The sequence below is a fragment of the Pleurodeles waltl genome, chromosome 12 (genome assembly GCF_031143425.1).
Source record: "Pleurodeles waltl isolate 20211129_DDA chromosome 12, aPleWal1.hap1.20221129, whole genome shotgun sequence".
In the NCBI taxonomy this organism is placed as follows: Eukaryota; Metazoa; Chordata; class Amphibia; order Caudata; family Salamandridae; genus Pleurodeles; species Pleurodeles waltl.
In genome coordinates this window covers 662,657,356-662,680,012 of record NC_090451.1, presented here as the reverse complement: position 1 = coordinate 662,680,012, position 22,657 = coordinate 662,657,356, and the positions used below count along the sequence as shown (strand labels likewise).

The 22,657-nt window shown below is 43.8% G+C and overlaps 1 long non-coding RNA gene across 1 annotated transcript in view; it reads right to left on the bottom strand.

Annotated features, from left to right (window-relative positions):
* Positions 1–10,569, bottom strand: part of LOC138268607 (uncharacterized) — a 37,002-nt gene extending 26,433 nt beyond the window's left edge. The window contains exon 1 of the long non-coding RNA XR_011200033.1: positions 8,871–10,569. This is a non-coding gene — a long non-coding RNA (uncharacterized lncRNA). The remainder of the gene's footprint in view (positions 1–8,870) is intronic.
* Between the last annotated feature and the right edge of the window lie 12,088 nt (positions 10,570–22,657).

Here is a 22,657-nt window from a genome sequence, read left to right as displayed (position 1 = left end):
GCAATATTTTCTTAGCACAAAATGCACATCTGCGTCCAAAATAAACCCGAAGATGGAGTTTGTGCAAAGAAAATAGATCTAAATGGAACAGCCTCTTATGCGCTGTTCTTGTGATGCTGTAGGCATTTTTGCCCCAAATTACTCTGAATTATGTGAGCATTAGTAATCACGGATTTTTCAGTAATTTTGCATCACAAGAGTAAAACGAAATTACTTTGATTACTCCAGAGTGGTTCAAATTTTCCCCAGGCCAACTTATAAGCCCTTTTGCTACTCTCCCTGAACACTTCGAATTAGTATGAATATTTTTAGTAACATAGAGATAGTCAAATGGCTGCAAGTTTACAGTACCACAGTATGAATCTGCTAAAGAGGATTGTCCATCACTAATGTTAGATTTATATCTATACTTGTGTATATTATTGATCAATGCAAAGCCTAAACTACTAGGGTCAGAGCACAAAACAAATGAGCTCAGCTTGCATCACTGACAGTGGTTTCAGCATAAAACATGTACACATTTATAAAATGTAACAGTTTGAAGCTATTTATAATGCTCCCAGAATGCTCTCTGATTAAATGCAAATACATCCTAAAACATGAAAGGAAGATCCGTAATTGCTTTCAAAATAAAACGTACAAAAACAATTGTAACTTAGAAAAAAAACATTTTACTAAACTATATATCAACTTTAAATGCCATTTCTGTGAGGTGAACATTTTTTGATGAATGCCAATATTTTCAAAAAAAGGATAGATAATGGAGATTTGCGGTAAATCAATTATGATCAACTTTTGAGAATTCCATTTTTATAGGCAAATATACAAGTGTATATTCACTCATTTGAAAATCTGTTCAGCAAAATTCACTTTCCCTACACCAGCTTCTTCGCCCACTCGTGAAAAGGTTTAGTGCTGTACTTGTCGGAACTAAGGGCCTGATTTTGAGTTTGGCAGACGGTACTCCATCACAAACGCCCAGGAGAACCCTGTCCCTCCTTTCAGTTATGAGTCAGGTGGACCTTTATTTTTCCAATGGAGGTGCCTCCGCTGGCTCAGCCATCAGAAAACTTTTTTCAGAGGTATGATTGAGTAGGATCGTCAGGCTAAGGGCAAATGAGTGTCCATCATATTTATAGTAGACAGTCTGATGTCTTTTTTAATGTCTGTTACAATTAGAAAGAAAATAATGACCCCCCACACTAAGAGAGAAAGCTCCAAGGGTACAAGGTATGCTTTTCTTTTTTGGGGGGAAAAGCAAACACCCAATTTGAAAGTTTGTTTCTGAAAAACAAAGGCCCATATTTATACTTTTTTAGCGCCGCTTTTTTACGCAAAAGCGGCGCAAACTTACAAACTACAATTGCATTTTTTAAGTTTGCGCCGCTTTTGCGTCAAAAAATGACGCAAATGCAGCGCTAAAAAAGTATAAATACGGGCCAAAGTTTGCTTCATGGCTACCTTAAGGGCGGCAGGAGTGCACCATACTTTCAGTGCCGTCACAGGAGCAGACGTATGTAGATTTACAGAAAGGTGGCAAGATCAGAGCCTTGCTGAAAACCAAACTGTGGTATAATATGAACCCTGACATAAAATGACAGGCTAAAATCCTAGCTTTAATACAATGGGAATGCTGCCATAACTAGACAGGCAGACAACCCCTGAAGCTAAACCCACTAAGGACAAGGCTCTCCTTATTTTACTGCAGACCACAATGAACCTGTCCAGCAGGTACTTGAATAACTTTTTGTGTTTCCCCACTATAAATCCTTAGAGGGATATTCCTGTCAGGACTAAAGATGCAAGAACAGAGAAAATATTACTGTGCATTACCCTACCGCAACTCATTATTTTAAGAAAACCTAAGGATTCCTTCCTACCAAGGGTTTCAAGGCATAAGAGCAGGCTTTGGAGTTTTTGGGTGTTTTGTTTTAGTCGTGATGGCGCATGTGAAGATTTGAATGTGGTTTTACTCGTCTGAGTGACTCCTCTCAGAGCTGTACTGCTTGCGGCTGCTTGCCTGATGGAGGAGGTGGCCTGCAGCATGGAGTATATATATCACTCATTTGAATTCCCCCCAATAGCTGCTAGTGAAAGCCTGGCTGCTGTGTGATGGGGTGGTTGCTTTATAAAGCTATCCTGTTACAATAGCAAAATCTTTCAGGTAAATTAGTAATTCCTGGTTGAAACCTTGCGACACATGCATTGTTGGCCATGTCGCAGCATTATGATTGTCTAGCTTCTGCGATGAGACTGCACCAATTTTTATTGATGAATTTGGGACATTACACAGAGGAAGGTATCAGGGTATTCAATTAAAGCCTTCCGCAAATCCTTGTGACACGCTTCAAAAGCAGCGGTGAGGCCAGCTTGTAATTGAGGATCTCCATCCTTGCATTTGAAAGGTGATGGTATTGCAACCTCTGTTCCCTGAGGGGATAGGTTTGGCCACATTTAAAAAAATGGTTGCTCTTTGCAACAGGGACATCAGGGAGCATGCAGCGGTCCACAGAACCTTCATAAGCTCGCCTCCATCCACCACCAATTCCCAAAGTTAAATATTTACACAGTAGAAATGGTCCCTTCCAGGCAGCTTCCACCTTGAGAATGGCTACAAACTGACAGGCATTCAGTAACCGTCCAATCCTTTGCGACCACTGGATCGGAAACAAACCACTGATACATTTCTTTGCAACTTGCAAGGAAGAATGGAGTGCCTCTTTGCAATTCACTAGTGACTGCATTTTTAAGCATTGAAATTTGGTTTGTCACTCTTGGAAACACAGCCACTTGTGCACGCTGGGCTCTGTGGCAGTGAAAAACATTTAACACATCTGGCCCTCAGTGCCAAGAATGCCTCAATAGTTTACTACTAAAAATTGTGAAATAAAAAAAAGTCCTTGTCCAGGTCTTTAACTTCCTGAACAGTCCGCCTTTGGAGCTTTGATTAATCCTCAACTTATCTTTTGCAAAGATACACACTTTGCCCATCTATGTGTTACCTGAAATCATCAGAGGTTAGCGTCTAACAGTAGAGTGTGCCAATTGTATGATTGGACATTTCCCCAAAATTTGCTAGATTTTTATTTTTTTTATTACTTTCAAGTTGTATTTCCTCTTTAGGCTTCGAGTAGGTGTTGACGTGGTCTCCGTCCGTTCCATAATTTGGGCTTTAGACATGACCTGCTAGGGCTTACCTATGCTCCAAAATTGGCATGTTGTGAGCTCCCGTTGGATCCCTTCTCACACCGATACTGCCAGGGACTGCGTGAGAGTCCTGGTGAGTGTGCCTTTCCTACGTAAACAACAGTCCACTCTAGCTTCTAATTCATGGGTTTTCAGAGCAAGGGAATTTGACTCTAGGAGACAACATAAAACCGTAAACAAAAATGTAATGGTAACATCTTAATTACGCAAAAACAGACCTTAACTCTTAAACTCAAAGATGAAACCCAATAAAGAAAGACGCACTGCAAAGCCGAAAGGTTTGACCTGCATTTTGAATGCTAAGACATGTAATACAGCATGCTGTAGTGAAAGCAAAAAAAAAAAAACATAGTTTCTGTATAGAGGGCAACCATGAGCTAAATAGTGTAGTGCTCTAAGGGTTGATTTAATGTTTTTTTGAAAAGTAAATCGTACCTCATTCACTGGATTGCAAGCACTCCGCAGGATGAGAAGTGATACCCCGACAGCTAATAACATGATGAAAGAGCAAGACTCCTCGGGCCAAAGACCAGTTTATCTATATTTTGTAGAATTTGTAAGAATAAGACCATAAGACACCTGCGTTGTGAAGCCAGACCTAAAAATCAGGCAGGTCCCAACCCCAAGTGTTTTTGAGATATCCTTGGTAGTGGATGATGAAGATCAAAACCTAGTGTTGGGAGGTTTAATAAGGTTGCTTAGAGCCCCTAGGTTAACGCCATCGTCGACAACAAGCTTTCCACTGCGCAAAGGAGTCATCCTTTTGCACGGTCTGGTCAGAGACGGACAAACAATGATTGGAGACAATCATAGCTCCCTTTACGCTGGTCTCTCCTGGGATCAGAGAATCCTTTGATTTTGGGAGGTAGCACTAAACCTGGAGAAGAATCTGTTGGGAAACTGACCTCTGCAACACTACCCCTAGAGCGCAGTAAATTCTGCTGTGAGTTTAGCAATTGATCCACCAGCTCTATACCTTACACCTGCACTAGGTCCTGGTGACCAACAGGATCAAATTAAAGATAGTTCACTGGACAAATTGACATCTATGCCCCTGCCTTGACCTTAAAATCTACTGATGCTTTCTTGTGTAGGTCCCTAGGCCTTTAGATTGACAGTACTCTCAGCCACCTCCAGTGATGTAGCCTCAGTTGAGTCCCAGGTACAACACATCTCATCAAGATGTACATGAGACCAGCGGAGTCTGCACCATCTCACCCTCTTGTTATACAGAAAACCTCACTGAGGCCACCAAAGCCCGCCACCTTGAGGTACATGAAGCTGCAGTTCTGCACCCTATTGACGCACACAAGCCGTCACCCGCGGCTACTATACCACACCCTCTTGATCTCGAAGAGACTCGATGTGAGCCTACAGCGCCACATCCTCTTGACATACACAAACGCTGTATCTGCAGCCCCAAGTACCCCCAACCCCTGCAAGTACTTGAGGCTCATTCTGAGTATACAATGCAAACTGGTGTGATATACTTGAGGTTGGGAGTCCCATCCTCGTGATTTACAGTTGACACCATCTGAGTCTACCGGAGGTAACATGTTACAAGACATAAGATTTAGTATAAGGCTTCACCAGCTGCCATGGTGTCTAGAAGACTGCCTCTGGGAGTGCAGCACTTGCACCCTCTTCCCATGGACAGGAAAGGTCATGGGTGGCTACCAGACCAATATTCCTATTGCCCATGAGACCAGTGTGAGATCTGGAGCCCCTCTCCTTCATGACTACTGGTGGCCCTCTTCAGGAAGCCCAAACCAAGCTGCTGAAATGTACGCTTTAATGGTTGAGGTACAGCACTTGCATGTTTTAAATAGTAGACTCATGAATAACCACAGTTAACTGGAAATTACTACAGACTTACAGAAAGGGATGCTCCTTTCAATGATGTTTTCACAACCTGTATGCCTCTTCAGTTGCACACAGCACTATCTAGTGGTACACAGCCCCATGTAATGGCACATAGCCCTTTAAATGATGCATAGGCCCATCCAACAGTGAGCCCATCCAATGATACATGCCCTTGACCAATGGTGCATAGGCCTCTCCAATGTACATTGTCCCGGCAAAGGCCATTGTAGTGCTACAATGGCACACAGCCCCTCCAATCATGTATGACCACGCCAGCTTTACACACACTTCTCCAGTTTAAGACATGCTTTCCTAGTATCCAGAACACCTCCTATGGTACAAACGCCCTCCAATAGCAATCACTTACAGACAAACCACTATAATCCTAAAGCAAATCCACGCCAATGGTAGACAACCATAGTCAGTAGGACCAGCCACCTCCAGTGATGCACAGCCCCCTCCAATAGTGCACAACTACGTGTCCTTCTCAAAAGGTACACATGGGTCCAGTGCTACATGCCCATGTAGTGGTATACTCCTCTCTGAATTAACATGGTTCCATCAGGTGGTACGCGAGGCACGAATTGCTACACATCCCTTATAATGGTACACAACCCACCCCAACGCCACACATTCTTCCCAGGGTACACAGCTCTCATGAGCAGTACACAGCATTATTGAGTGATAGACATCCTTCTCTACACAGGCACGGCGAAATCCAAAATATCAGCTGCCAGCTTAGCTCATCATTGACACAAATAGCCATAAGGTGAATGCCTTCCAAACTTAATTAAGCATTTGTGCATGAGTGGTGGCAAACACCCAAAGTAATCAAAAGAAACCAGCAGTAGGTACTGACTAGAACCAGTCCCAAAGCTCCTAGAACTAACAGCTACAGCCCACCACCCAAGAGAAGGTCCAACCAAAGATGCACCTGAAAAATCCCAACACACCATCAGACTAAAGCCAACAGTAAGAGAAACCGGGGCGAGTGCAAATAAGAGTGTGTGTTGTGACTATAACCAACACCAACTGATAGAGAATGTACAGAGACCAGAAACAAAAGAATAGAAAACAAATGAGGGAAAGACAATGAAAACAAAACCCACAATTACCAAATAGAGACCAACCAGCAGCAACTGAAACCAGGCAGAAACCAGCACCAGCCAAAACCGGGTAGGAATGAGAACCACCCAACATAAACTGGAATGCGAACAGGAGCCACAGAGACAAGAGAGAAATCAGAACCAGCAGATCCATTAAGTTGACATAAAACAAAACCTTCACTAATGAAACAAGCGTTGTTACTGACAGAGTGCAGAGACCAAACCCAGCACCTGAGACAAGACCGAGAACAGGACCTGTTCTAAGACAAAAATCCAGAACCAGTAGAGACCGACAGAGGCCAAATACAACTCTGACAGAGGTGTCAATCAGCAATTAGACACAGGAACAATATAAACCAGAGAGAGTCCAAAAACGAACCCTCAGCACCATCACAGACTAAACAGTGATCAGAACCGGCAGAGAGCTTACCGTAGCCCTGACAGCAGGCAGCACCAACAGAGATCAGAAACTAAAGTAAAAGTTAGAGACCAGACAGCACCAGGGGGCAGGGTCCAATAGGTAATGTACAGGGCCTAGAACTAATACCAACAGACACCAAACTCTGACAAGAGCCAGGAGCAACAGAAGCCTAAAGGACACCAGAAATAATCAAGACAAGACAGGAACCAGCACAAGCACCAACAGAACCGCTGACCATATATAGTAAAGACTAGGCAGAGACTACAACCAGGGCCAGCTGCATACCACAAAAGATCAGAGCTTATAAAGGTACAACTACAGCAAGACCAGCATCAACAGTGGCCAGAAAGGAGCTATGAGACTGCCTGGAATAGCACCAACAGTGTAATGACAGTGGCCAACATCATCAGAGACCAGAAAAACGCAGACAGATGTAAACATTAACACCAATAGTGAGCAAAAGAACACCAGAATAAACTCCTGCAGACACCAGAAATCCAGAACTTACCTAAGCCCATAAAGAGACCAGAAAATATAGCATCAGGGACCAGAACCAACAGCAAAATCTATCCGACTACTAAGAGACACTCTTCCTGGACCACAATTAAGAATGACTCAACAGAGCCAAGAACCAACCTTAACACTGACGTCAAAGTGACCAGAACCAGAGACAAAATGACAACAACCAGAAGAAATAGAGGCTGAAGAAAACTGAGAATGTGTAAAGACCAATACCAAGAGTGTCTAGAACGAGTGGCAAAAGATACCCTACAGTGATCAACACTAACACTAGCAGACAGCAGACCGAGCACCAACAGAGAAAACACCTTAACATAGTCAGTGAGTGGAATCTGAACTATAAGCAGGGCTACTGAGATTATGTGGCAGAAGATGGCCAAATTATGCGTCAGGGTTGAGTAAATTATGTGGCGAGAAAATGCTAATTATGCAGACTAATGCGGCAGATTTTGTAATTTTGAATTATTTCATCATTTTTAGGTTGAGCATAGCAGCGCGCAAGCGCTGCTTTTCCGACATGTTGGTATGTGTATGGGCTTGTAACCACACCCATCACTATCACTCGTTCATGGGCTTGCCTTTCAAAAATCCTTTATTTTCATTGGTAACTACTCTACATTTGTCTATCCCTTACGGTGGTTTTGTTAACGCCTTGGCCATCGACACTGTTACATAGCTAATTGCACTTTTGCCAATAACTTTGACTGTAAGCGAGCTTCTTTTTCCTTTTTTCTCTCTCTTCGCGCTCACGGCGGCGCTTTGAATTGGCTCGCTTATGTCAACTGTTTTACTTTTTATTTTCAGTTTGTGTGGAAAGTAAAGTCCCAGTTAGGAATTTACAACGCTAACAGCTCTGCCTCAGCAAATGCGAGACCCATTGCATTACAAATGCTTGTTAAACTTGGTAACACTATCTGGGCATTGGTTGCACCTCATTAGTCCAGATTAACACCCACATATAGCAATAAGAAACAGAATAGGTGATCAGTCCAGCTTTGCAAAGGGCCTTCAAATGGGTGGCAATGCGTATTGCCGCATTTTTAGTGAATTGTGAAACTTTGAGCTAGAAACAAACTTTTTTTGGTACAATCTGCAGATTGTGCAGCAAAATAATGGGTTATGTGGCAAATGCTGCCAATTTATAATTGTGTAGCCATGGTGGTTTTCGCATAATTCCAGTGTAACTGACTATAAGCGGCAAAACTAGCATTAATCACAAGTGATGAAAAAAACAGAACAACAGCACTCTTAAGGAATGGAGAAAGACCATAATTAGCACCAGTAGAGACCATTCAATAACAAGAACCAACAAAACACTGAAGGAGACCAGAAACAAAAGCAACAAAAAAGAGATCAAAACATCTATCAGTGGTTATCAGAACCAGCACAAAAGAGATTGACATTTGTGGCCACTTCAAATAGACACCAGACATTAACAACAAACCAAACACCAACTCAGACTTAAAAAGGAGCTGACTGAGACTAGAACCAGATTTAACTGGGAACTAACAGGCAGGTGACATATCAGAACCAGCAGAAAATCAGACCAGCAGCAACAGACGGCAAGAGGCTGTCGGAGGCAGGAACCAGCAGCAACAGAACCCTCAGAGTGGCCAAGGCAGTATCCTTCAGAACCGACCTGTAACTAGAGACTGATGAAAATGACTAGTGAGTAGACCACACACGAAGGGAGCATAACATGAGGTGATCATCCTCAACCAACCCACACCTCTGAATACATCGCACCTAGTTACCTGCCTTGATGTGTTTGTGGCCCGATGGGCACACTCCTGGATGGCACACTCTCTCCTGGTGGGTGCTTTGGGCACATCAACCTCATGGGTTTCACACAAATGCCCTAGTGCGATCTCGAGTCTTGCTGGCAGCACCTGCAGCCAAAAAAACACAAACTTGATGTGAACTTCTTCAGCTGGGAATGTGCTGTTTCATCTGGCTTCGGAAGCAAATGGTGGCTGATGGCTGTCATGGGCCAAAGTTGATGACGGCTCCATGAACTTTAGGTTTTGAGAACTTTGGATGCACGCTTTTGTTGAGCAGCTCCACTGGCAGCGGTTTGCACTTGTTTTGTGTGACGCATGCTTTGGGTGCAAGTGATTTTCTATTTCACAGGCTTGGACGCCGCAAGATTTGGGATCCATTGGCTTACGTAGACACAAGCTTTATTTCCCGCTCTCCGTTGGTTTGCACAAACATCAGATGCCAGTGGTTTTAATCAGTCTTTGAGTTCTGCTGACTCTACATTTCATGCCTTTTGAGTGCTACACGCCTTGGGTTCCAGTGACTTTGTGGTCCACATTCTTAAATGTTTGGGTCACCTTTGTATGGTATTATAACTCGATGCCTCCACAGCAGTTTGTACAGAGCTTGGCTTCTTCAAGTTTTGATGCCATTGCTTTCGGGTTCCATTGTCTTAAAGTTCCACTGGCTTGGGTGCCACTGATTTGAGAGCCAATTACTTGTGTCCCAGATTTTGCATGTCCACTCTATTTCAGAAACATGATCGTTGAGCTCAACAATAGATGGATGCTACTGCCTTTAGGGACAGCAAACTTTTCTGTTGGGTGACACAGAATTTGGGTTTCACTAATCTTAGGTGTCCTAAATGCTGTGGGCCAGGCTTTAGATGGTGTGATCGTCACAGAATTGACATAAGTGATTCACCAAATTCCATAAATTGCCTTTTAATGATGCTTTGAACAGTTGGCTCGTTTTCTGTTTGTTTATTGCCTTCTGTTTAACGAAGTGCGACCTGCTGGCCTATATTTAAGGGACCTGGAACATCAGGAGGAAGTTCTGTGCACATCTGCAGATGAAACCCCTACACATCAGTGGAAAGGGCCTGTGAATATCTGTCGAAGCGACGCATATGATTTTTTTTTTAAAGGACCGGAGGACATCTGCAAACGAGATGTGTGCATCTTAGGAGGGAAAATGTGTACAAAACAGCAGCAGCGACTGCGCACACCTGTAAACATGAATTCGTGAGCATCTGTGGAATAATGGGCATTCTCGCTTCTGTGGGATGTACCTGGGAGGCACATACCCCGACTGCAGGGGCAGGACCTGTGGGCATCCGTAGCAGTACAAAGTACCCCGTGAGATCCGTAGATGGGACCTGTGCACACAGGTAAAGGGAACCTGTGAACATCCGTGGAAGGCACTTTTGGGCGTTTGTAGAATGGGGCTCTGGGCTTCCGTAGGTGAGGTCTGTTCCAACTGAGAAGCTCCTTCACTTCACTGCCTCGCGGGTCTGTTGTTGATCCGATGAGGGGCTTCTGGGCTTGCAGCATGAAGTGCGCTCCTCCTGTATGCCTCATGGTCTGCTGAGCTGACCCCGGGTTTTCCGACTGTTCCTAAAAGCTGCTGAAAGAGTGCGGAGCCCCGAGAGGCGCACTGCTTCCCTCGGAGCCTCCGACAGCCTCTCACACCTGCCCCCGCACCGCCCCTGACTGCCCCTCGTAGCCTCTGGGCCCGCCTCCTCTCTCCTGGATGCCGCCTCCGGCACCGCCTCGAGCATCCCCCGCACCTGCCCCTGCACCGCCCCCTACAGGCTCCGCGCTAGCGTCTCGTCGTGGCCTCTTAGAGCGCTTCAGCACTGCCTCGAAGCGCTACTAACAGCAGCTCCCAGGCTGCCTCACTCAGCCTCCTCCACCTGCCCCTGCACCGTCCCTAAAACTTCTGAGGCAGCCTTCCTTGCCTACTGAGACCGCTTCAACACTGCCTCCAAGAGCTTCAAGGCGCCTCTAGCACCGCCTCATACCGCTTCCCACACCACCTGCCCTGCACCGCTTCTAGCCGCCAGACAGTATTTGTACACTGGGCAGCGCATCTGCAGTGTGTCTAACATTATTTGTACACTGGACAGCACATCGATTTGCTGTCTGACAGTAGTTGTGCACTGTGCAGCTCATGTGCAGAGTGTGCCTGACAGCATTTGCACTCTGGACAGGCCATCTGCACAGTGTGTCTGACAGTATTTGCACTCTGGACTGGCCATTTACACACTGTGTCCAACAATATTTGCACATTGGACAGCCCATCAGCACAGGGTGTCTGACAGTATTTGTACACTGAACAGCCCATCTGCACAGTGTGCCTGACAGTATTTGTAAACTGGACAGCCCATCAGCACAGGGTGTCTGACAGTATTTGTACACTGAACAGCCCATCTGCACAGTGTGTCTGACAGTATTTGCACTCTGGACAGGCCATTTGCGCAGTGGATCTGACAGTATTTTTATACTTGACAGCCCATCTGCACAGTATGTCTCACATTATTTACACACTGGGAGCATATCGGTATAGCGTGTCTGACATTATGTGTACACTGAGCAGATCATGCGCAGATTGTGTCTGACAGCATTTACACTCTGTACAGGCCATCTGCGCAGTGTGTTTAACAATATTTGTACACTCTGGACAGCCCATCTGCACAGAGTGCCTGACAGTATTTGTACACTGGACAGCCCATCTGCACAGTGTGTCTGACAGTATTTGTACATGTGACAGCCAATCTTCAGCGTGTGTCACAGTATTAGTACTCTGGGCAGCCCATCTGCACAGTGTGTGAGAGTATTTGCACCCCCTCCCCCGGTGCTCTTACCACCATACCTTCCCTGTCCTGAATGTGGGGGCCATACCATGTTCCACACCCGGATCGAGGCATGTTAGATCGGTTTACATCTGTGGCCCACCGGACCCCAGGTAGTCGGGGAGCTGCTCCCTCATGTGCAACGCCTAACACATCCGTGTACATGTATGTGTAACCTCTCTACCCCCCCACCGACTCCCGTCTCTCAATGCTCACACCCCATTGGGGTTGTCAGTAGAGGCCCAGCACGGCGCAGTATCTCCTTGAATCCCTTCCCCCCTGCTCCCTACGCTGCATATTCAGATCTGTCAGCATTCCCTCCCACACAGCACGTCACCTGCAAGTGTTTCATCCTTCCGTGCATGCTTCATCCCCACCTCTGCTGCCACTGCCCATTCATGCACATCGCGGCACCATTCCTCATATCTAGGAGGCCCTTGACTCAGCCATTTAATGGCCTAACTTTTGCCAATAACAGCCCTAATAAAACAGCTTTACGACTACTTTTCTTTCCCTTAGGCGCTGGGACCATCCCAGCAAGAGTCCGAGGCGTAGGTGTTAGTGTCCAGACAGTGGCTCTACCAAGGTTGTTACTACGTCGCTCCAGCACAGTGTTAGGGCTGGGCATTGCCAGACCCTGTGTGTAACATCTGCTTGTGGGCCTTCACAACTAGAACAATTGCCTGGTCTAGTGGGGCAGATGTGATGTTAAGTCGCTGGGGCCAAGTGTACTCTGTGTGTGCAATTATATTGTATACGTTTAAAACGTGCATTAGAGCTCACCATTTTGACCCCCCCCCCATTAATTTCTCCCATTTCCGTGCAGTCGGCAAGTCTCCCACTGTGTTTTCCCATTTTGTCTATGCCATTGGTATTAGCTTGGGATGGTCCTCTCGTAATGCTCTATAAATATGTGATACCAGTCGGCGTCCCCCCATCATATCTAACAACCTAGTCATTGTGTGCGACACCGGTGTCTCCTCTGGGAAGCAAGGACACAGCCATCGCGCTGTTGCCGATGTTTTAGCCTACTGTAGAGAGTGTCCGCTCCCAGCCCAAATGAGTCAATGGCGGCGTCCTGGGTGATAAACTGTCCACCCAAATACAAGTCTCCCAGAAAGTCGCAACTGCTGTCTTTCCATGTTTTTTATGGGCATTGATTCTGCAATCCTGGCGAATTGCTTTATATCCACAGAGGCACATCTCTTGCTTGTGCTGTTCGCGTCTATACCCTGCATACTCGTCTGCGCAGTGTGTGTGGCAGTATTTGTATATGGGACAGCTGCCTGCACGGTATGTGTGACAGTATTTATGTAGGGGGCAGCCAGTCTGCACAGCTTATGTTACAGTATTTGTATATCAGACAGTCGGCCTGCGCAACATGTGTGACAGTATGTGTTGGACTGCCTGTATGCACATTATATGTTACAGTATTTGTATATGGGACAGCCCGTCTGTACATTACATGTGATAGTATTTGTATATGGGACAGCCTGTATGCATATGGGACCACCTGTTGCAGAGTATGTGTGACAGTATTTGTATACAGGCTAGCCCGTCTGCACAGTATGTGTGGCAGTATTTGTGTATAAAACATCCCGTCTGCACAGCGTATGTACAGTATTTGTATATGGGACAGTTTCCTACACAGTATACGTGTCTGTATTTATGTGTGGGACAGCTGCCTGCACAGTATGTGTGACAGTATTTATGTATGGGACAGCCCATCTGCACAGTATGCGTGACAGTCTTTATGAAGTTGAGACATCCCTCCTGTGAGACAGCTGTCCTGCACACTATGAGTCATTATCGTGGGACAGCATCTTTGTATGTGGACAGCGGGTCTGTGTGTGAGATTTCTCACTAGAGCAGATTCTGTGGCCTACAAGATACACACAGGTTTCTATAGTGGGTGTATTTACTCACTGGGTATTTTACTTGGATTACTGTATGTGGCCTGCTGGTTATAGGTGTATCTCGCAGGACGGTATGTTAACCCACTGAACTTTCTCACAAGAATTGATCCTTGACGGCCCTGTAGATTACACACATACATAAACACAAACACCATGTTTAATTTTCTGCTATTTATTGTAATTATTATCATCATCATTATCATTATTATGTTAGTTTCTTTTCATCCTTCCCTTGTTTTGTTTTTTTGTATTTGTGTAATTTTGTGTATTACTTAATTATTTTCTGTTACTCATGTCTAGCTCTGCCCCTTTCGTCTGTATTTTGAGCTGCTTTCATTACTCAATTTTTCTGTTCTGATTTTTTTTGTTTTCATGTTTTCCCCCTCTCTCTTCTTTTGTACCTTTGTACCCCTTTTTCTAGCGTAGTCCTTTTCTTGCAGCTGCATTTAATTTTTCCATCCCCTTATTTAGGCCTCGCCTGTCCCGCCTCTTTTCTTTGGGTAGTCCGGAGTGAGGCTCCAAGATTGTATCACTAGGTCTATGTCGGCAAGGAAACCATCTGTAACAGACAGAAGCCCCGGGCAGCAGCACCTCCCGTACTCCCCGCTACCCCACTCTTGGTAAGTCACCTCCTCTCCTTCCTCTCTGTCAAATGTCCACCTCCTTGTCCTCAACTATGCCTTTTCTTCTTTCCCCACTTCTTAAATCTTCCTGCGAATTGTTTAGAATGTACTATGTGTACAGGGGTGTTTGTTACAGCTGGTCCATCTAGGGCAGTGGTTCCCAACCTTTTGATTTCTGTGGACCCCCACTTTAACATTAATGGAACCCAGGGACCCCCACTGAATCATCATGGGAATCCGGGGACCCCCGCCTGAGTCATTACTGGAAGCTGGGGACCTAATTTGTCAATATTTGTTAATATTTTTTAATTTTCTAGCCTCTCGCGGACCCCCTGAGAAGGCTTCGCGGACCCTCAGGGGTCCCCGGACCACAGGTTGGGAACCACTGATCTAGGGGATGTCCTACATGCCAACTTTTCATTGTACTGTAATGCGCATTGAGGCCCTCATGGTAGAGAAGAGCTCTATAAAAATGCTAAAATTAATAAATGAAGTTATCAGCTGTCCTCACACAGAGTCCAGTCTTAACTAACAGGTTCAGGACAACAGTAGTTGGCTCCTCACCACCTAGGACAAAGTTTAGCAGATGCCCCATGCGCCTGCCAAGTAGACCTTGTGCTCGTCTAAACAAGAGGCCTTCTGGGGTTCCAGATTTGAGGTTAAACACAGGATTCCAGGCATGACTTTATGAATCTTAAATGTACTAGATCAGCAACCCTGCGAGAGCCATTGGCATTGGGTGCTCAGCTCTGTTTTTATTGCCCAGGTGCAATTAAACAACAAATAGAAACTTCCCTGCATTTCCCTGAATGTAAACAAATATTAAACTCAATAATTAAATTACGGAGGAATTAGTTAACAGCGCCCATCTGTATTAAACCACCACAGGATTTTACAATTAAAAGTAGTGTGAATGTTTTATGCGATCATCAAAAAGGCTAGTATTGAAACCAAAACCAAACTATAACAACTTCATTACAATATATTGAAATATTGCACAATTCAATCCACATTGAACCAGATGGAGTTGACAGATACGTAAAAGTAATTATGTGTATATTTTGCAGGAGTACAGGGAATGTGAAGGCAAAGGCTGTAGGATGTTGTTTTTTGCAACACACAACAAAATGTAAATATCTGTAAATGAACTATACTGAAACAAAGACGCTTTACTTGGTGATCATAAATTATAAATATTCACGCAAACCAAATTTCCACACATTATCATTTGAGTGCATGTTGTAAAACTGTAAAGCTATACGTCTCCAAAATTAGTGGTCATTTCAATGGAAATGTGCTATCTGTTAATGACAACCCTCTACCACACAAGGCATTAATTACATTAAAAATCGCCCCTCCGCATGCCCATTAAAGGTGGGAGGTTTGCAAAAGTTTCTCTTTCTAAAAAGTGGGTTGCGGTTGTAAACAGCATGAGAACCACTGACCTATACAATTATTTGGGATTTTTTTATTCAATTGTTCTGTACTTTGTAAAGTAATCTTTAAGTTTTAGATCTGTTGAATAATTTATGCTTAAATGTTTCAGTGTACACCCTACACTTTGGTATGTATTTTTCTATATATTATGCAATTCTACGGCATCTGCGATTTTTGCATGATTATGTATTTTCTACATTTGCCACGTAATCCATCATCTGCTGCATAATCTGCAGATTTTGCCAAAAAATACATTTTGTTTCCGGGTCAAACGGATCAAAAGTTACAAAAATATGGTGACTGGTTCCTGCACATTGGAACACTTTTCGAAAAGTTTGACTGGTCAATTCTAAGTTACTTATTGCTGTATTTGGGTGTTAAATTGTTTCTAACAGGGTGAACTCTAATCCCAAACATTATTACCAGGTGTAAACATGACAAAATAATGAAGTAATACTATCTCAAAATGTGCCACATTTAGCCACATAATTTGGCTTTTCTTGCTGCATAAATTCTTCAACCCTGCCACATACTTTAGTCCTCCTCTGCTGCATAATTCTAGTGGCCCTGTATATAGTTTTACTATATATTTTTCACTTTATTTTTGCCTATCTCAGTATTTTGCATTGCTCTGTATTTGAGACAGTATGTATGTTACAGAACCCATTCCAGAGAGTGAAGTTCTTTTTGAGGACACACCTTCCATATTTGGAAAAGGCTGTGTTTGTTGGACTGTCCTGTATGTGAGAAAGCTTTTTGTATGTGGATTAGTAATGGAAATATATGACAGGTCATGGCTGCCTACTCTTAATTCTCCTCATGCCACTTTTTTCACCCCTTATACCTCTTGTTTCCTCATCTCACTTCTGCTGGTTCTTTTTATCCCTTCTTTCTTTCTTTGTCTACCACCTCCCCTCTTGTCTGCCTTTTTAGGTCACAGCCTACCAGACAGCGCAGCTGTCTAGTTTGCTAAAGACATCTTGGGGGGCATTCAGAAAGCTGACTTAGGAATGCATTATGCCCCTTGCTTGCCATTGCCTTTGTGGTTTGTAACTCACATTTACATTTTCGTGCTTTCCGTTTGCTGGCCTTATTTGTTTTAAGCTGTCCAGCTTGAGTTTGCACTCTTCGCCACTGCACCCTTCACCACTCCAGTTAGGCCACACCAATCTATTCTGCACAACTCCACTCTACACTACAATACTCTACGCCACTCTTACTATGTACCACTCTAATCTACACCAATCCACTCTATGATATTGAATTGTACACCATTGAATTCAATGCCACTGCATTCAATGCACTGCACTCTATGCCACTATATTCTGCAACTCTACACCAATGCATTCTACACCAGTCCACTCTACTCTGTGCCACTCCAGTGTATGCCACTCTACACGACTCCACACTATGCCACTCAAATCCATGACACTCTCTGCCACTCCGCTCTACAATACTCCACTCTTAGCCATTCCATTCTGTGAGACTCCACGCCCCTCTCCTCTATGCCACTAACCTTTTGCCATGCTGATCAGCAGCCATACTCGTGTACAACATGGCTAAAACACATTGGCCAAGGCAACAGCTCTTGCATAGGCGAGACGTATTGGCTTTGCCAATGCTTTTTTTAATCTCTTGCTGTGTACCAAAATCTCATAGTGTACAAATAAGTTCGGATCTTCACAAATGAGTGCCTGTACCCACTCCCCACCCTCCAAACACCAATACAAATTCAGTACTTGTCATTAGTAGGCCCAGAGTTATGATGTGTAAAGCGATAATACGAGGCCCTTTTAAATAACACTCACAATATGGGTTCCTGTGAGGCCAGTCGCTGTGAAAAGCCATTCAGGATCAGGAAATCATAAGGCAGACTTATTACAAGTAGTCTGTAAAAATCGTACCTCCTTTGCTTGTGGACCTGGTGATTTTGGAGGTGGAAAGTAACGGGGGTTATGAGTTTAGGTGAATATTATGAAAGTAGGGATTACCGATCTGATTTACGAATGATTTCCAAATCTTGTTCAGTCTAGTTAGCCTTGGACAGGTAGTTATTCTGATTTGATATGGGAAAAGAACGCAAAAGTGAATTTTATAGTTTTGCCTATGCCGCCACCTCGCGGACAAACACGATATACCTCTTTACCATTAAGTTGTGGATGAGACATGTTTTGCTTATTTCTGCAGCCTTTCTTTGAGAAGTCTTCTCTTGAGTTAATCACTAGTTTCGTTCGTTTTTTCATTATGGAGAATAAGCTACTTAAAATATCTAAAAATCACAGTCATTTTGATTTAATGTGACTCCCACATTATACATTAGTTTTCCTGTTAATAGAATACACAGATGTCACAGATGCTCCTTCCAATAGACTAGTTTGTGCTGCAGCCAGCCAGCCCAAGGGTCTATCCAACATGCGGTTTACGGGTTTTCTGCATTTACACCCTGGCATACTTTTCCCGCAAACATGCGATATTTCTTTGTGAGTACTTGATGCTGCTGAAAATTGATATTTCATTTCCTTCCCAGTTAACTATAAAACCGTCGACTTACTCATTGAATGGGTGCTGACGTTTTTTTTCTTCAGACAAGACGTGAAAAGCCGAAGATGTTGTGAAGATAAAAACTTTGCAGAAGCCAGATATATGGCACTGAAACCAGACCCGTGAGTAGGTAAAGAACATGCTGAGGTTGGACCCCATGGGACACAGTGCCAGCTCCTGAGATGGAGGTATGGTTTAGACTTGCCGGAGGCGGTGGGTGGGGCTTAACACCTAGTATGAGTGGCTCAAATGATTCTTTCTCTGGCTTTCCTGACTTCAGTGGTATCATAGGTCTCGTATTTTCAGGTTAGTGTGTTCGATGACACAGATTACACAAGTGTATTTGTGGGGAGCTGATACATTCGGATCCCAGTGCATACCCCTTTTCGTGAAGGGGCTGGAATTATGAGATTTGATTTTCTGTAAACATTTCAACCCCACAATTTTCCATCGATCAATGTCAGCGAGTCCAACCTGCCATACAGGAAATTTCATTGCATGCAGAATTCAATGCGTAAAACAGAAAATCTTGCAAGTAATTTCTCATTTGCTAAAGGCAAACTCCGACTGGGAGGTATTTGCTGGACACTGTGTATCGGGTATTTACTGGATCTTATATATACAATAAAGTGTGAAATGTAAATCACCTGGCAGGGTCATCTTGCCTGAAGCACCAATCAGGGACAGACAAAAGACAGGCCCTGCCAAGACACTTCCTCAACTTGAAAAACTGAAACTGAAGTCCCATGCCTCACCATAACATCTTCTGAATGGCAGTGCTCAGAGAGACTAATCTGCATCTGTGCATAAAAATAAAAAAAATATATAGAGTTTTGCTTCAGAAATACAACATATGCGTCCCCCCACCTCTTTCCTCTTTCCACCTTTATCCCCCCAACAGTAGGGATAGCATACATGATGATAGGGCATAAACCTTTCAAACACTTTTACAATTTAACAGTAACCATGTCAGGGAAACTCGAAAGTTCAGGTAAAAGTTAACGTATCAGCAAATGACATAAAACTATATAAAGTAAAATAAGATGGCCCTGTCCGGGAGAAGCAGTGTGGTGTATTCGGTGTGCTGTTGAGTCAGAGCTAAGTGTGCAAGTATCCGCGGGGGTGCATCGACCATGACCAGAGGTGAGGGATTGTGCTAATTGTGGTCGGAAGCTACCTGCCCCATGAGCACCCCTCCCTTGCATGCTTCTTCATGGCGATCCATTGCCGCCTTTGCGGCCCGCTGCCTGCCCGCTATCCCCATGTCGGGGATGTCTAGCAGTATATTGCTCCGGGCCTCCGATCAATTTACAAGCCTCAATCCCCTGTAATATGCATCTATGTTTTAAACATAAGGCCTCAGAATTTCTAGAGGTAGTCTCGTTTTTCCCGCCTCACTTCGGTGGCTGCACCTCCTCCCTCCATCTACGGGAATGCAGGCAATGCACTTTCACTGTCTGTGACAATATCTTCAGCACTAACCCATACCACGCTCAACCGGGTCATCCTAATGGATCCCACTTTGGTTAGACATCTGTAAGGGTAAACATCAGAAGGTATCTGCTGCAACAATTACAGAATCTCCATTTCAATGTGTGCATAATATGTTGCTTTTATTTCTGTGTATCGTCTACCTTTGCTTTGAGCATGAGGTTACTGCTTTGTTCAAGTGCAGCCTAAAGCTTGAAAAATTCCCCAAGACATGCATTCAGCCGTTACTTTACGCTTTCAACAACGGACATGATCAGCTGTCCTTGCTAATACGTGGTCTAATAGTAGCCCGGATGTGGACAGACTGTTCATCTGATTCTAGGGCCTTTCAAAAAAGTACCTAATACAGCACTATCTCACATTCAAATAATGATGCTCCTTTCTGCAGTTTTTCTTCCTCAAAGTGCATTCATGGTATCTCACAATCCTACACTATCTTCCTTAAACGCTGCACAAAAATGTTGGCCATGACTTTAACTTCCAACTGTTTTGTCTCTCTTTTTGTTTCAACAGCCCTCTCCTTTTTTTCTATCCTCTGTACAGCTTGCCCTACGTCTTGCGGATGTTTGACTTAATCTCTGTTATTGCATTTCTGTAAATTGCCCACACCTCATTTTACAAGATCACAACATGTACTTCTTTGAAGGACATACCCTGCAAAGTAGCAATTCCTACACTTCTCTAGCTCATCTTTTAATCCCACCAACCATCTTCATAAACTCACACACCTCCCATAGGTCTCACCTAACTTCTACTAATTTAACCCACAACAGAGACACTCGAGTAAATCCTTGAGAACACAAAACTAACCCCAATAACCACCAATAACCACTGGATTAACCACTAAACTTGGGTTCCGGAACAGCATGCTGACTGGCGTAAAGAACTTCAATGCCTCGTCAGGTGTAGTAAGTGCTACATAAAATACCAAACAATACTCTTCCCAAACACTTCTCTTGTGTGGGTTGAAGGACTAAGAACCTGATTAAAACTGGGTGTGGTATTTACTGGATATGGTTAATAACTCATATTCTAAGTCTTTTACCAGCCTCCTGCCACACTTCAGACCATAAGGCATATTCAAGGTTCTCCTGAGTGGGGTGCCCCCCAAACGCTAAATCGTGTGTTGAACAATTTACTTTGTTTCATTGTCCTTGAAGGGGTATTTTGAGAGGACTTTGGTTAGCAATTCCACTTGGCTATAATGATAGGTACCTATAGGTACTGGTGTCCAAGCTGCCCTGATGTAGTTATTTTTATATGTCACAAAGTGGTGGTATCTTGGCTCTGGTGCGGCCCTCTCTTATCACTTAGCATCATCGATTCAGTTACAGGTTGGAACACTATGTGGGTGTAATGTGGCCTGTGGCAGAGCAGAGGGATCCTAGGTCCCAATGACACAAGGGAAAATTTGCCCAGTTGTCCTCCAGCTGGCAAATAAAAGACAGCAATAATTGGGCTGTGGTGGGTCATTAACACTTTATGGGCCCGGTGCTGCTGCACCAATTACCCCTCTGCCTAAACCTATGTAGGAAACATTTGGAGATGTGTGAGATTTTTCAAGAAGTTTGTATGAATCTATTACTTCATGGAGGTATGCTCGGGTAAGGAGGAATTTTGAGATGAATATAACTGCAAATTCATACACCTCATATCATATTTCCGTCTTATCTCTGACCTCTTTTCTGAAGGTGTCATTCAAATTGCGGCTAAGATCTAATTTTGTATTAGGTCTCGGGTTCCCAGATGGCTTCATAGTGACAGGATTGCTGGAATATACTTGTCTAATTATCTTCATTTCTTAACAAGTATTTTTTTCTTTAGTGACTCTACCCAGAAGAGTATTCCCTTCCATCTCATGCTGTTGGCTGCTTGGTATATTGCGCCGCCTTCCAGGAAATGCTTCTGGTAGAATTCCTAAGGGACTGTCTTACATCTGAAAAGTTCACGCAGTCGTCACGCAGCTTGTTGCATTCACTTGTTTTATCCCCTATATGCATTCTTTACAGAAAGCAATCCTGTTTTGCTACTTTTCTCCTTCCATAGAATAAGTCAGTAGGCCGGGCTTTAGCCCGATAAACATTTGTGATTGTCTGCATTTACATGTTGACACATTACAATCAGATCTCTTTGCTTTGCAAATATTTGTTACTATACTTCTATTATCATTGGTTGATTTTACTCCTTGTTCTTGTCTGTTACAGAGGGCACCTCTAGAGCTTTTCCACAAAAATAAATGCCTGCGCACTCAGACGACAAGGACCAATAAGCAATGTATTTGGCAGGGTAGTCATGGCCACCACCCTCACTGGCCTGTACGCTTTCACAGTAAAGAGACTTCCAGATTTAATCATGATGTCCACATATTTATCTAGCTATGAAAAATTAAACATATCTATAGATATTTTCAAAATACACATTTTGCATTTGCAAAATTACAATTGTCTGAATTGTGTCAAATCTGCCTTTCATACATTAACCTACATCAGTGATATTCATGCCACGCCACCAGTGGGGAATGACGCTCCGACCCATAACTTCGGAGGTTCACGGCTAGCGAAGAAAGGAGTACGTCGCTAGCTTAGACCTATTTGGCACAGTTCCTTCACTCATCATGAATGGGAAGATTTGCAGTAACTCTCATGTCAGGGTTATTCACTGGTGACCTGCCACTTGGTCCTAGCCTTTTCACGTCTTTGCCACTTCTACTGTGGAAAGAGGATACTGACATTCTCATGGCAGGAACATTCTCAAAACTTGTAGTTGTTGATTTGTTTTTTATCATGATCAATCTATGTACCGCAAAATCTGACAACCCTTCACCAAGACAGGAGTCTGGAGAGTATCGTAACTTTCATCTCAGATGAATTTAACCCCAATAGATGTCATCAAATAAAGCAACATTCTTGAATGCCTATTGT